The sequence below is a fragment of the Diceros bicornis genome, chromosome 26, assembly GCF_020826845.1.
Source record: "Diceros bicornis minor isolate mBicDic1 chromosome 26, mDicBic1.mat.cur, whole genome shotgun sequence".
Lineage (NCBI taxonomy): Eukaryota > Metazoa > Chordata > Mammalia > Perissodactyla > Rhinocerotidae > Diceros > Diceros bicornis.
This window is the reverse complement of record NC_080765.1, coordinates 32,945,876-32,960,256: the sequence shown is the minus strand read 5'-3', so window position 1 is coordinate 32,960,256 and position 14,381 is coordinate 32,945,876. Positions and strand designations below refer to the sequence as shown.

General features: G+C 47.1%; 1 protein-coding gene across 1 annotated transcript in view; it reads left to right on the top strand.

Moving 5' to 3' along the window:
* Positions 1–530: 530 nt before the first annotated feature.
* TMC5 (transmembrane channel like 5) overlaps positions 531–14,381 on the top strand; it is a 72,050-nt gene continuing 58,199 nt past the window's right edge. Inside the window, exon 1 of the mRNA XM_058569951.1 lies at positions 531–708. The gene's annotated coding sequence lies outside the window, so the exon portion shown is untranslated. The remainder of the gene's footprint in view (positions 709–14,381) is intronic.

Genomic DNA, 14,381 nt, shown 5'->3' with positions numbered 1-14,381 from the left:
AGAACCAGGAGATGTATTATGAAACACCCTATGGGTTCTTGCCCAAGACCAGTGCTATCCAACAGAAGTATAATAAGAGACATAATTTTAAATTTTCTGGCAGCTGTATTGTAGAAAAGGAGAAGCAGGTGAAATTAATTTTAATAATATATTTATTTAACAAACTATATCCAAAATATCATTTTAACATGCTATCAATTTAAAACTCGTTAATGAGTTTTTTGAAAAATCCTTTTTTGGTCCTGAGATGTTAAAAACATCTCAGTTCATTGGAGCTACCGTTTCAAGCACTCGATAACCACATGTGGACGTCGCAGCCGTAGCCCGTGCGCCCTCCCGGTGCTCTGGGTGCCTGTAGAACCCAAGCTGGCGCCCAGCATCTGGTGAGCGCTTGGTAAGGTTTGCTCAACGGAAGGGAAGAATGAATGGAGACCGGTGAATTGTGGGCTCGATCCCACAATTCTAAGCCAGCGCTGGCAGGAACTTGGCGGGATGCCAAGAAGAAAGAGCTCTGCCCTCCATGCAGAAAGTCCGGCTCTGGTCCCAGGGCGCGCACCCTACCGCCTGCCCCAGGCCGGAGTGGCCGACGCGCCCCGCGGGGAGCGGACAGGGCGGCGCCGGAGCGCCAGGCGCAGGGGACGCGGAAGCTGGAGGGAGGTGAGGCCCGTTCCCCAGGACCCGGGACCAGCGCGGGGACTGTCTCCCCAGGTATCCACCGAGACGCGGCGGCTTGGCGGAGCTCCCTCTCCGGCTCCGAGAAGGGATCGATGGGAAGAACTGGGCGCCCCAGGGGGCGTGTGTCCCCAACGCGGGGCGGCAGAGGGGTGGCCAGGGGTGGCAGCCGTGGCGGGGCAGCGGGGAGCGAGCGGGGGTGGGCTTCGAGAAATGGGGGAGACCCACCCGGGGGCGGGAATCCGGGAGTGGTGGGGGATCGAGGCGGTGGCTCCAGCTCCAGGCGGCCGCGCGCGGACCTCCGGTGTTGGGAAAGCCTCCGAGGAGCGCACGCCACCCGCCGCCCCCGTTCAGCCCGCCCCGCAGCTGCAGGAAGGAGACAAGAATCGCACCCGTTTATCGCGTGCGCGCTCCACGGTGCCGACCTGGGGAGCTGTCTCTGCGCGGCGACCTGGTTCAGAGCGCCGGCTTGGAATCGCACTGTTTGCGCTCTGCGCGCCTCCGGGCAGCCTACCCTCTCTGGACTCCAGTTTCTACCTTTGTAAAAGAAAGGGCTAAAAATAGGACGTCCCTCATAGGATTTCTGTGAGCTTCTCTGTGCTGGGGACCCAAGAATCTCTCCCAAATGTTAGATGATGTGTTTCCCCTGGGATGATCTCCTGAGATACGGTCTCCTGGTCCCGTGTTACCCATGAGGAGAGTCCGGCTCAGGGGAAGTAACTTGCCCGCAGCGATTAGACGGAGACAGCAGGATTTGAACCCAGGAATGGAACTCCAGAGACTGGACATTAACGCCTAATCCAGGTCCCGCTATTTACTGGAAGGATGAAGGGGGCGGCGGGTAGACTGCTTCTGAGACCCCTTGTCCCTATCTGCGAAACGGGTGCAATAATACTACCTAACCTATGGGGTTGTTGTGAAGATTAACTGAGCCAGGACACATAAGTGCCTCCCTGCTAGAGCGTGCGCCGGGACGGTGGGATTTTTTTTCTCCTGTTCTGTTTACAAATACATCCCCAGAGCTTGACACATCGGAGATGCTTGATAAATACTTGTTGAATGAATAAGGAACACGTATTACTTTTTATCCTTACAGTAATCCCTGCTAGTCCCATACTATTGATGACGAGACTGAGGTTCAGAGCGGTCAGGTAATTTGCGGGATGTTACACGGGTGGTTGGCAGAGGAATCAGCATTTGAACCCAGGTCTATTTGCTCATCAAGTCTGTGTGGTCCTGATGTCCTGTCCAGGTTCCATGGCCTCCAGGTAGGGTGAATGTGGCAAGTTATTCACCTCTTCTGTGCCTCAGTTTTCTTATTTGTAGAATGGGACAATAATGGTGCCTACCCACTATGGGTTTTGTTGGGATTAAATAAAGATAGAGCACTCAGAACAGCGTCTGACATGTAGCAGGCACTCAATAAATGTTGGCTGCAGTGAATGCTCTGACTGCTCGCTACAAGAGTGGAGGGCATGGCACAGGGGTGTCCGTTTAGAGGAGGCAGAGGGAAGAGTGGAGGTGCCCGGGATGGGGCAGGGGTGAGCAGGGTAGTCCACAGAACCAGGCCCCTGTTTGCTCTCTGGAACATTCCTGAGAAGCCCCCACGCTCAGTGCCGAGGGAGGGATCTACTCTATCTAGTGTACAGGGAGGCTGTCACAAGACCCCGCGCCCTTTTGCTGCCCCTCTGTTTCAGTGCCTTCCCTGTTGCAGCAGACGAAGCTTCGGGGAGAAGGATTGGAGGTGTAGGGACAGGTGTGGAGCGGTTGTTCTAGCGAGGCCTGGATTCAAATGTCCTCTCCGAGTAGTACCAGCTCTGGGACTCTGGCAAGTTGCTTTCCGAGCCTCAGTCCCCCCATCTGTAGAATGGGGACGAGAACGGGACCTCAGTGTTGTTGGCAGGATACTCTTCACTCACGTCGAGAAAGCATTTGGCGCAGCGTCTGGCACGTAATAAATGGCAGCGATTGTTGCTTGTATTATTGGATGCTTGGTGCCCCTTTCTACTCCTGGCCGTAGGATCGGTTACTGTGCAGGTGAAACTCTCCGAGGAGGACTGAATCAAGTGCTCTTTCCTGAGCCCCTTCTCATCCAGAGTCTCCTTCCAAGGATCTCCATCTGCCGCGTCCTTGGAGAGTTTGTGTTCTGATGGGGCAAGTGCTGCCCTTAAGTGTGCCGGGGCCGTTCCCGGGGACAGGAAAGCTGGCACGTGATGGGAAGGTCACTGTCCTCTCTGTTTAAGGAGTTGTATCCTTGACGTGGGCACTTGGTGAGGCTGGGGAGCCTAGCCTTTAATAGAATCAGAGTCGTTAACATTTGTTCTGCTTCCTCTGTGCCAGGCACTGTGCTCAGCCGCAGCTCTAGTGAGCTATGGCACTTGGGGTTCAGGGCCAGACCGCCGGGGTTCAAATCCTCCCTCTGCCACTTCCTAGCTGTGTGACCTGGGGCCAAGTTACTTAACCTCTCTGCGCTTCAAATGGCCCATCTGTAAAATGAGATGATTGTAATAGTATCTAACTCATATGGTGATAAGAACAATGTAGTGATAAATGTTAGCCATTGGCGAGATGTTATAATTATCTCCATTTTACAGCTGAGGAAACTAATGCTCAGGGAAATTAATAAACAGCCCGATGACGCAGAGCTATCCTTTCTTCTCTTGGAACTGCCCTTTTATTTCCATTGCTACTGTCACCATCTTAATTCACGCCTCCCTCTTTCTGTGCCTGGATCCCCTCATCCACACCTATCTAGAATCCCTGCTTCCTGTGTCTGAGGCTCCCAGCATCTGCTGCTTCTAGAAGGTTCTCCCTCTGTCTCACTTCTAAAACTTTAGGGGTTCCCCAGTGACCTCGAAAATAGTTCTTTTTCTTTTACTCTTCTTTTATTTTTTGTTTTTCTTTACTCTTTCTTTTATCCAATTACAAATATAATACACGTACAATTTATTTTTAAAATTTATGTGTTATAAAAATATTTGCATGAGGGGCCAGCCCTGGTGTAGTGGTTGAGTTCGTGCACTCTGCTTCGCTGCCTGGGGTTCGCAGGTTCAGATCCTGGGTACGGACCTATGCACGGCTCATCAAGCCACGCTATGGCAGGTGTCCCACATATAAAGTAGAGGAGGATGGGCACGGATGTTAGCCCAGGGCCAATCTTCCTCAACAAAAAAAAAAAAAAAAGAGGAGGATTGGCAACAGGTATTAGCTCAGGCCTAATCTTCCTCACCAAAAAAAAAAAAATTTGCATAGGAGGTGAGCAACTCTTTGTGATTTTATCCCCTGGTGGTAATCGTTGGTTAGAGTTTCATGTACGTTCCTCTAAGTTTCTGTCCCTCCCCCTGGATATGCTAATTAATATAGATCATTTTTATTCATCTTTAACAAAAATGGAATCATACTATCCAAACTGTGTGCAATTCACAGAAGAAAATTTTCAAAATTTAATTTATTTTTTGGATGTTACACTTCCACGTGGTGTAAAATCCAAAAGATGTCTAAGCAAATATTGAAAAACCTCTCCCCCCATATTTATCCCCAGCTGCCCAGTTTCTCACTCCAGAAGCAGACAATTTACAGCCCACCTGCAGAAAGAGCAAGATATATAGTTACGGTTTCTAGGACAGAATATACGTATCATAAACCACAATATGTAAAAATATGGTATAGTTTCTAGAAGTGGCGAAACACAGGGGGAGAAAAACTTTACTAGAGGAGAGCCAGCCCTGATGGTCTAGTGGTTGAAGTTCAGCACGCTCTGCTTCGGGGGCCCAGGTTCGGTTCCTAGGCACAGAACCACACCACGCATCTGTCAGTAGCCATGCTGTGGCGGCGGCTCACACAAAAGAACTAGAAGGACTCAGAACTAAATGTACTGGGGCTTTGGGGAGGAAAAAACAAAACAAAACTTTAGTAGAGGAAAACGCTGAGATGCTGCTTTTTTCCTCTGATGCAGTGGGGAGTTGGCAGATGCTCTCGGGAGTTCGTAGAGAGCATATATAATTCATAGCAGTGGTCCTCAACGGGGGGCAGTTTTGCCTCCTAGCGGACATGTGTCCATTCCTGGGGACATTTTTGGTTGTCAAAGCTTGCAGGGGTGGTGATGGGGCGTATCCTACTGGCATCCAGTGAACGGAAGCCAGGGAGGCTGCTAGACATCCTGTGACACTCAGGACAGCCCCTCACAGAGAATCATCTGCCCCGAGTGGCAGCAGTGCTGAGGCTGAGAAACCCTGACTTATCCGCACAAAGACTCACTGATTGGTCGTTTTCCCTCGGAGTCCACCTTGGCTCAACTGGCCGGCAGGATCCTGCAATCCAGGTGGTCCGTGAGTCACCCACTGCCAGGTACCGTCCTCTCACCCCTGGAATGACAGTTCTGGGGGCAAATAAAGCCATCTTCCTGGAGACGACCACCTACTTCCTCTCATTTTTAAGACTTTTCCTCTGATTGTCCAATTTATAAAGCAAGTCTGTCTCTCCGACAGGAGAAAATTCTGCCAGCCCTTTGGAAAGCCACTGTTTTGCATTTAGTAGGGGCGCTAATACATCAAAGGTTGGGAACAGTAACTATGGGCTCCCAATTCTTGTGAATTATAGAAATAGGACTTTCTTTTAAATGATACTCACCCAGATTCAAATACCATAGAAACGGAACTGGTGTGTTCTGGCATTCGTAAAAATATGGAAATCTTACCCAGGCCTGGGTCATTTGCTTCCTTCTTTCTTTCTGCATGAATAAAGAGTGGATGAATCCTAGAGATAACTGCGTGGAGGATTAGCATCCTAGCGGCTGGGGTTTCTCTCTGGGAGTTTGGGTTTTAGGTGGCTCGAAATAGCCTGAGCAGTAAATGGTCCAACATTTCTCAAGGGTTAACCCATTTAGCATTTACCAGCCCTCTGAGAAGGTAGAGTATATTGCCCCCATTTTGCAGATTTGTGTGTTTGGGGGGGGGCGGGGATTGAGGTTCAGAAGGGTAGAGTCGTCAAGTGCTCGAGTCAGAATTCGATTCAAGTCAGCCTGCCTTGAAATGTGGGCTGGTCCACGCTGCCGGTCCTTCATCCCTGGAAGGGTCCTGCCATCATAATGAAGGAGTTAAACCTGTAAGATCTGAATGTTGCCCCAGGGGCTGAATCTGCCCAACAAAGTGGCCAGTGCCTCAGGGTGTCTAGTGAGGCATCAGGTTCCGGAAGAACGCTTTGTTGAAGAAGTGAAAAGGTAGTCTCTTTCCACTCCATCTCGCTCTCTCAGGGGTTAAAAAAAAAAAAAAAAAATCAACCCTACTTCCTTATAGTGTCTAAGAAGTGCAGGGACCTTCAGAAAGAACTTTGATCTTTGTATGGCACTGATGCCAAAAGTACATTGATGAGAGGGAGGGGCTGGGGTTCAGGAAGAAAGAAATACACTATTTGGGCTCCAAAGAGGGCTGCCTGTTAGCAAACGCCGCGCACAGAGGCCACGGTGCCGCGTGGTGTTGGAGGTCAAGGACTGATCTGCCTTTGACTGGGGGAGACCCACTTATTCACTGGCCGGCGAGGGGAGAGATGATAACCAGAGTGGCGTAAAACTGCTACCACGAGCTGGTAAATATCTCCTTCCAGGGACTGGGTGGCCCAGCCTAGCGGTGTGACCAGGAGAGCAAGTTCAGGGCTGTGTTCAATCAGAAAAAGATGGGCTAATAAAAAAAAAGGGGACCCACTGTCTCCGCAGGGTGGAGAGGAAGCGCCTGTGTATTCCTATAGGACTGAGGGCAGGTAAGAAAGGCGGCTTTGAGGGAGGGGTAGGGGACACAGAAACGATGGGGAGCCCTTGGGAATGAGGAGGACAGAAGCTGGGGCAGTGCTCTTGCTTAATGCAGAATGCCAGGCACAGAAGGCATGCACAATAAATATTTGTGAGGGGAAAGAACAATGATGGGGAAGTGGGAGGCAGGAGCGTGTTGGCTTAGCAAGCTCTAGAGCTGTCTGCCCCAGTCGCAATCTGGGCTTCCCTGAGTCCTAACTGGGAGACTCTGGGTGAGCTATTGTAACTTTCTGGCCTTCGTTTGCTTGTCTGTAGAATGGGTAGTATTCTAAGAGCTCCCACCTCCACGGCTGGATATCGGGGCCAATGAGAAAATACGGTACAGTGTAAGCACTCAAGAAATTACCTCTAACTACTTCTCTTACATCTCGTCCTCCTCTTCTTCCTCTGATAACCGTGATGATGACGATCAAAATCCAGTCGGAGAGGCACGGGTTTGAATCCCATTCTGCCTCTGTTTAGCTGTGTGACCTTGGGCAAATGACTTAACCTCTCTAGACCTCAATGTAATCATCATAAAGTGGGGATAATAATACCTCTTCTTCAGGTTGTTTGAGGATTCAGTAGCTAATACATGTGAAGGGCACAGCACAGTGCCTGCTCCCAAGCAAGCACTCAATAAACGGTGCTGTCTTTATGCTTGTTGTTACTGTTATTGTTGTTGTTTGAGTAGATTCCTTCTGCCCTGGAGGAGGGAAGAGGAGCTCAGTGGAGATGGATGTCAAGGAGTGGGGCTTATAGTCGTGTTTTGTCAGGAAGGGACCTCTGCCCGGGAGGCAGTCAGGTTCAAGGTATAAACGTCTTTCTAAAAGTTCAATGAATCATTCGATGGAACACGTTTGCCACGAGTTCCCAGAATGGAATGTAGATTAGACTATATTACTGCTCAGATTATTTCCAGCTACCTAAGGTTCAATGTTCCCAGAGATAAACTTCGGGGAGTAGAATGCTAGTCATTAGGTAGGGTCCTTTCCAGGAAGGACACTGTTTATTCGTAGGGAAGGAAATAAGGGACCGGGTAAGATTTCTGTATTTTTACAAATGCCAAACAAACAAGTTCCATTTTCTGTGGCATTTGAATCTAGATGGGTATCATTTAAAAGAAGAGAAGAAAGTCCTATTTCTATAATTCACAAGAAGAATTGGAGGCAATAGTTACTGGTCCCAACCTCTGGCGTATTAGCGCCCGCTAAAAGTGCCAACTAGTTGCTCTCCAAAGGAGAGGTGGAATTCTCTCCTGTGACAGAGACTTGACTTATAAATTGTAAGATCATTAGAAAGGTCTTAAAATGAGAGGAGGTAGATGGTGGTCTCCAGGAAGATGGTTTTATTTGCCCCAAGAACTGTTATTCTTGATGTGAGATGATGGTACCTGGCGGCGTGTGGCTCATGGGACACCTGGATTGCAGGGTCCTGGACTCCAGCCGCACTGGAGCAAAGACAAATCGGTAATCCTGATCCTGTCTTTATTGAAAATGTTGATACTGTGTTCACCATGGATTTTTGCGTCATTTCCTACTTTTATTTATTTATTTGCTGAGGAAGATGTGCCCTGAGCTAACATCTGTTGCCAATCTTCCTCTTTTATTTATTTTTCTTGTTTGAGGAACATTAGCCTCGAACTAACATCTGTGCCAATCTTCATCTATTTTGTACGTGGGTTGCTGCCACAGCATGGCTGACACGTGGTGTAGGTCTGCACCCAGGATCCAAACCCACAAACCCTGGCTCCTGAAGTGGAGTGTGCCGAACTTAACCACTATGCCACAGGGGCAGCCCCTATTTCCTACTTTTAAAAATATTGCATTAAAATATTATTTATCCCGGGCCAGCCCCGGTGGCCTAGTGGTTAAGTTTGGCGCACTCTATTTCGGCGGCCCAAGTTCAGTTTCCCGGTGCAGACCTACATGACTCATCTATCAGTGGCCATGCTGTGACAGTGGCTCACATACAAAAGAGAGGAAGATTGGCAGCCGATGTTAGCTCAGGGTGAATCTTCCTCAGCAAATTAATTAATTAATTAATTAAATATTATTTATCTTGATTACCGGGATTTTGGAGACCAGGCCTCACTCCCTCACGCTACTCCTGGCCCTGCTGCAAACAGCACTGAATCTAGAAACTTCCCAGGCTTAACATCATACTTACCCAGCATGGGCAAAAAAGATGGCCAAATTCAAGATATGAGTGTTGAACAAAAGAGTCAACAAAGAGAGAATTGGCTTCCCTGAGAGGAAGGGGCATTTATGATATTATATTCCAAAGTAAACACTGATCTGCTGCTTCAAAACTGCTGTGTCCAGGCTGTTGCTGCTTACTTAGGGACACTGATTGCCCCAGAACCGCCACCAGTCACTTCTTTGTATTTTTAAGTCCTTACTTAATTTTTGTATTTTTTATTTGGATTTTCAGACATCATATTTTTATTTTCAAAAAGTCATAAGTAAGAGATATGTACACGTCAAAGAACATTTCAAATGATACAAAAGGGTAGACGATGAAAGTTGAGAGCTTCCTTCTCCTGTCCCCTGAACCAAATCCTGCACTGCAGAGGTGACCAGGTTAACCATTGCTGGTTTTAGTTCTTTCACTGGTTACCCTCAAAAATCTAGGTGATTTCTTGCTTTGTCCTATGTCTGTGGTATGTGTTGACTGTGTTGTGTGAAAGGTCAAGAATTGAGCTCACTTACACCTCATTTCCTCTCCTTTCTCTCCTTCTTGTTCTCCTGTTTGGTTCTTTCTCTCCCAGTTTTATTATTTATATTTTTTAATTTGTTCCTTTTGTAGCTCTAAATTAGAGTTTCTCAACCTTGGCGCTATTGACATATTGGGCTGGCTTGTTCTCTGTTGTGGGGGCTGCCCTGTGCCTTGTAGGATGTTTGGCAGCATCCCTGGCCTTGACCCACTAGATGCTGGTAGCACCCACACACCCACACCCCAGTTGTGACAACCAAAAATTTGCCAGACTTTGCCAGATGTGCCCTGGAGGCAAAATCCCCCCCAGCTGATAACCACTGCTGGTGATGATATACTCACAGTTCCACGAGACCGGGAAATTAGCACCGCAACACTTTCCCCAACAAAGATCTTCTCTCATCCATTTCCCCACTTCTAGAAACTATGTCATATTTTTACATATTGTGGCTTATAAACATGTATATTCTGTCTTATAAACTACAATTATATGTTTCTTTCTTTGTCTCTGGGTGGATTGTTAAATTGAAAACTAATGTACGTGGCTACGAGATTGTAGTTATGTGCATATTAGGGAAGTTGGATCACAGAAAAGGACACGTAACTTACTAAATCTGCACCAATGAAGGAAACCTATTCCTGGGTCCCCGTGAATTGAGATTTCTCCTCGTGAACTCTCTTAATTACTCAGTCACGTCAGAGTTTAGTTAGTTCATATCCGGATCAGGACTTTCTTATTCAACTTGGGGAGCTGGCTTGGAGTTTCTATTTGTCTTCAATTTTTCTTGTTGACTGAGAAAACACACACAGCCTTCCCACATCTCTGAGATCACCCAGGCTCTTACTCACCCTCTGTGGGGTGGCATAATTTGGACTGACTGCTTTTCAGTCCTGTGGCACAGCTGTTGCTCTGTGATTTCTTTTTATTGTCTCACGAGTGTCGTCCCCTCCTGTCTCTCAAATACCTTCTGTGTCTCACTTCAGCTTAACCTCAAGCAGCTTTTAACGAACAAGCGCATGGGAGGTAAACTTGCTTCCGCTTTGCGTATCTGCCCGTGTCTCTACTTTTGTCTTCAAACTTGATTTTGGAGTTTGGCTGGGCACAGGATGTTAGGTTAAAAGTCATTTTTCCTCAGAGCTTTGAGGGCACGACCCCGTTGCTAATAGCATCCATTGTTGCTAATGACAACAGGAAGTCGGACACCAGTCTGACTTATTCCTTTGTAGATTAAACAATTTTATTTCTGAATGCTTCCGAGATTTCCTCTTAGCTGTGATGGTCTAAAATCTTTTGAGGAAGTGTTTGGATGCTGGTGTTTCTCATTCATTTTTATCCACATTTGGTGGCCCGTTCAGTCTGAAGACCCTCGTCCTTCATCAGCTCAGAGTATTTTCTTTGATTGCTATCTTTGATCATTTCAACCCCTGCGTTTTCTTTGTTCTAGAACTTCTGTTTTATAGATATTGGACTTCCTGGGCCGGTTTTCTATATCTCTGAAATTTCCTAACATATTTTTCATTCATTCTTTACTCTTCATTCTGGGAGATTTTCTTGACTTTATCTTCTGACCCTTCTATTAAATTTTAAACAGTTAGGCAGTCCCATTTTTTTTTAACTTGCTTCTTTTTGCCCTTGGCTGTTCTTTTTTTTAAAACAGCCTTTTCATATTCTCCTATACCAGCCTATTTATGGATGGAAACTTGCTTAAATCTCTCTGAGGATAGTAAATTAAAAATTCTTAATTTTTGATTAATTTCCTCCAAATTGCCTCTGTTTCAGTAATGTTGCTTTTTTTCTTTTCTTTCCCATTCCATTGTGTCTTCAGTTTTCCTCTAATGCTTGGCAATCCTTGTTCAGTTGATTTCTTTCTGAATGGAGGACTGGATTGATGAATAGCTGTATAGGTGAACCCTGCTGAGGGTAGGTTTGTTTCCCCAGCAGACCCCATCCCTGAAGGGTAGGGCTAACTGAGATGTCTGGGTACCCAGGTGGGCAAGCTTCATTAAATCTGGATTTAATCTAGGGTACTAACTTTCTCCTTCAGGGCCTAATTCTTCCCAGAAAGTTCAAGCGGTTTGTTTAGAGAGAGGCTCTTTGTGTCTGCAAAGCTAGAGGGAACAGTCCACGAGACCCCTCTTATTTCTGACACCCATTGCAAGTTCTAGATCACCAAGGCCGTCCTTAGGTTCAATACTTCTCTAGAAGGACTCACAGAAGTCACTGAAAGCTGTTATGCTCATGGTTATGGTTTAGTACAGCTGAAGGATAAAGACTAAAATCAGCACATAGGGTGGAGTCCAGGAATTTACCAAACGTGGGGCTTCCCCTTGTCCTCTCCCCATGGAGTCATGGACAGTGTCACTCTCCCAGCATTGATGGTGACAGTATGCAGATTATTGCCAACCAGGGATGCTCACCTGAGCCTTGGTGTCCAGAATCTTTATTGGGGCTCAGTCACATGCACATAGTTGGCAGTCACATGGACATAGTTGGCATCCACATGGTTTATCTCAATCTCCAGCCCCTTAGGAGGTCAGGTGATACTGCCTGTCCCAGAGCCCCCACCCTGAATCACGTCATTCCCATCTGGCTGGCCCAAAGCCCCGGGTAAACAAAGACACTTGTACTGGGCAGAACATTCCAAGGGCTTGGAGATGATGTCCCAGGAGCTGAGGGCAAAGGCCAGCCTCTCTTTGGATAAGATTAAATTCTTTACTACTCAGCATCCATCCTGAAATCAAAGGGCACCCTATAGGCACCAGGATGGAAACAGCCTACTTGTTCTCCAGCAAAATTAAATACTCTTACTCCTGCTTCACAGCCCACTCTGGCCATCCCCACCTGCCTGCCCCAAGGGTGGCACCTTCCTGGCACTGAGCTAAGTGGAATGTTCCATCTCTGCCCATCTTTCCCGGGTGACTGTTCTGATCTATGATTTCCTCCACCTGGGCCTTCCATCGATGACTCCAGTCACTTTCTATCTTCTGGAAATTCATTGTCATCTCTAGTCCAATGGTTGCCTCCCTCTTGCCTTCTTCTTTACGTTGTTATAGATTTACTCCCTTTTATATGCCTTTTCTGTAACTTCATTTGGACTTTAGGAGGCAGGAAAGGTCATCCCATGGGCTCGGTCTGCCATCTTGAATCAGAATGCAATTTCTTTTGTTAGTTGCTAAACATAATATGATATTAAGCATTTTGTCCTTCATCCTGAACCACTTCAAAAAATTTATGTGACCCACTAAGGGCAAATCAAATTTGTCCTGTGGCTCAATGAAGGCACCCAGGACTTGGAGTTTTGTAGACCTAGGTTCTGGCGCTGGATACGGACAAGCCATTTAACTTCTGGCAAGTTGCTTTATATCTTTGGAAACTGTAAAGCACAATAATGCCAATTTCAGAATCAGACTGCCTGGATTTATATCCAAGCTCCACTCTTTACTGGCTGTGTTTCCTGGCCAAGTTACTTAACCTTTCTGTGCCTCAGTATCCTCAGTAAAATAAGGATAATAATAGCACCTATCCCTAAGGCTATGGTAAGGATTTAATGGGTTAACACCTGTCAGGTTCTTATAACAGTGTCTGGCACATACGCGTTAGTTGTTTTTTTTATCATTGGTTTCTGCTTCTGTTTTCCTCTCTGCAAATCTGGAACAACGATACTTAAGTTGTGTTATGTAATGTTTGTTTAAATAGGCATTATACAGACTATTATATTATAGGGATCTGAATTAGTCTGATTAAGAACTAAGCTTCTATTTCCAGAGGTGGATCCAGAAGGGGGTTCTTTTTCTTCTAAAAGAGGGAGGCTTGACACAGACCCAGAATCACAGAGTGTGGATAAAGCTCAACTTTGCTTACTGCCCCCTCCTACGTTTCTGAGACCCAGTGGTAGAGAAGGGAAGACTCCTAGCAACAGGGGGCATTAAGGTTTATGATTTCCCGCTGCCTCCGGCAGGATTCTGAGCACATGGACAGTGGGGAAGGGGGAGAGGGGGGGGTCTCCAGGAAGCAGAGTCCTTCTTTGGGTAGCAGAGGATCCCACGCCTTCAGGCAGGTCTCAGTGGGTGTAAGGGCCGTGTTGTGCACCTCGTATTGTCTCCGGCTGTCCCAGAGAGGGGTCCTTGTTCTTCTGGGACAGGCTGGGCAGTCCAGCCAGGCAAGAAGGCACAAGCAACCTATGAATCCACTTTTTTCCTCCCACCTGTATGCTTGCTCCTTGCAGCCTCCATTAACTGGCTGATCTGCAGTGATTCTCAAACTTGGGTGCACAGAAGAATCACCTGGGAAACCCGATAAAAAGGCAAATTTCCTGGTCCCACTCCAGGCCCGCTGAATCAAACCTTCTGGGAATGGAACCTTGGGCTAGGGTGGTTTTCCAGAACTGATGGGGTTCCCAGGACATGGAACTTCCAGTGCTAAAACCAAGAAAGTTCTAGGTAAACTAGGATGAGTTGGTCACCTGACAATCCCCAGGCGCCCGTCTTCAGCAAGCTCCCAAGTGACTCTCATGGGCACTGGAGCTTGGTGCTCCCTCATGCACGCTCATCAATGAAGCTTGAAATGTTGGAGTTCCTTTAGGCTCCATCCTTCCCTAGACTTGTGCTGTTCATATGGTAGCCCCATAGCCATTTATGGCTATTTACATTAAAATTAAATAAAATTAAAAATTCAGTTCCTCAGTTGCACTGGCCACATTTTAAGTCCTCAACAGACACATGTAGTGGCTGCCATGTTGGACAGCACAGGTATAGAACAATTCCATCATCATGGAAAGTTCTATTGGACAACATTGCCCTAGATGATCTCTAGATTAGGATTTCTCAACCTCGCCGCTATTGACATTTTGGGCCAGGTCATTCTCTGCTGTGGGACTGTCCTGTACATGGTAGGATGTTTAGCAGCATCCCTGGCCTCTACCTAATAGATGCCAATATCACACCTCTGGCCCCAAGTCGTGACAACCAAAAATGCCTCCAGACATTGTGAAATGTGCTATCAGGGGGTAAAACTGCACTGCCTGAGAATCATTGCCCTAGACCCATAGCTCCCACTAATCTCTTTCTAAAATAAAACAAAAGTCAATACACCCTGCCTCTCAAACAGAGCGTTGGCACTGGCATGCAAACGCTGTCCTGCAATTCAGTGGCATCAGCTGGCTTTACATCTAAGGCCTGGGGCTTCACCTACTTTGGGGACAGTCTTATATAC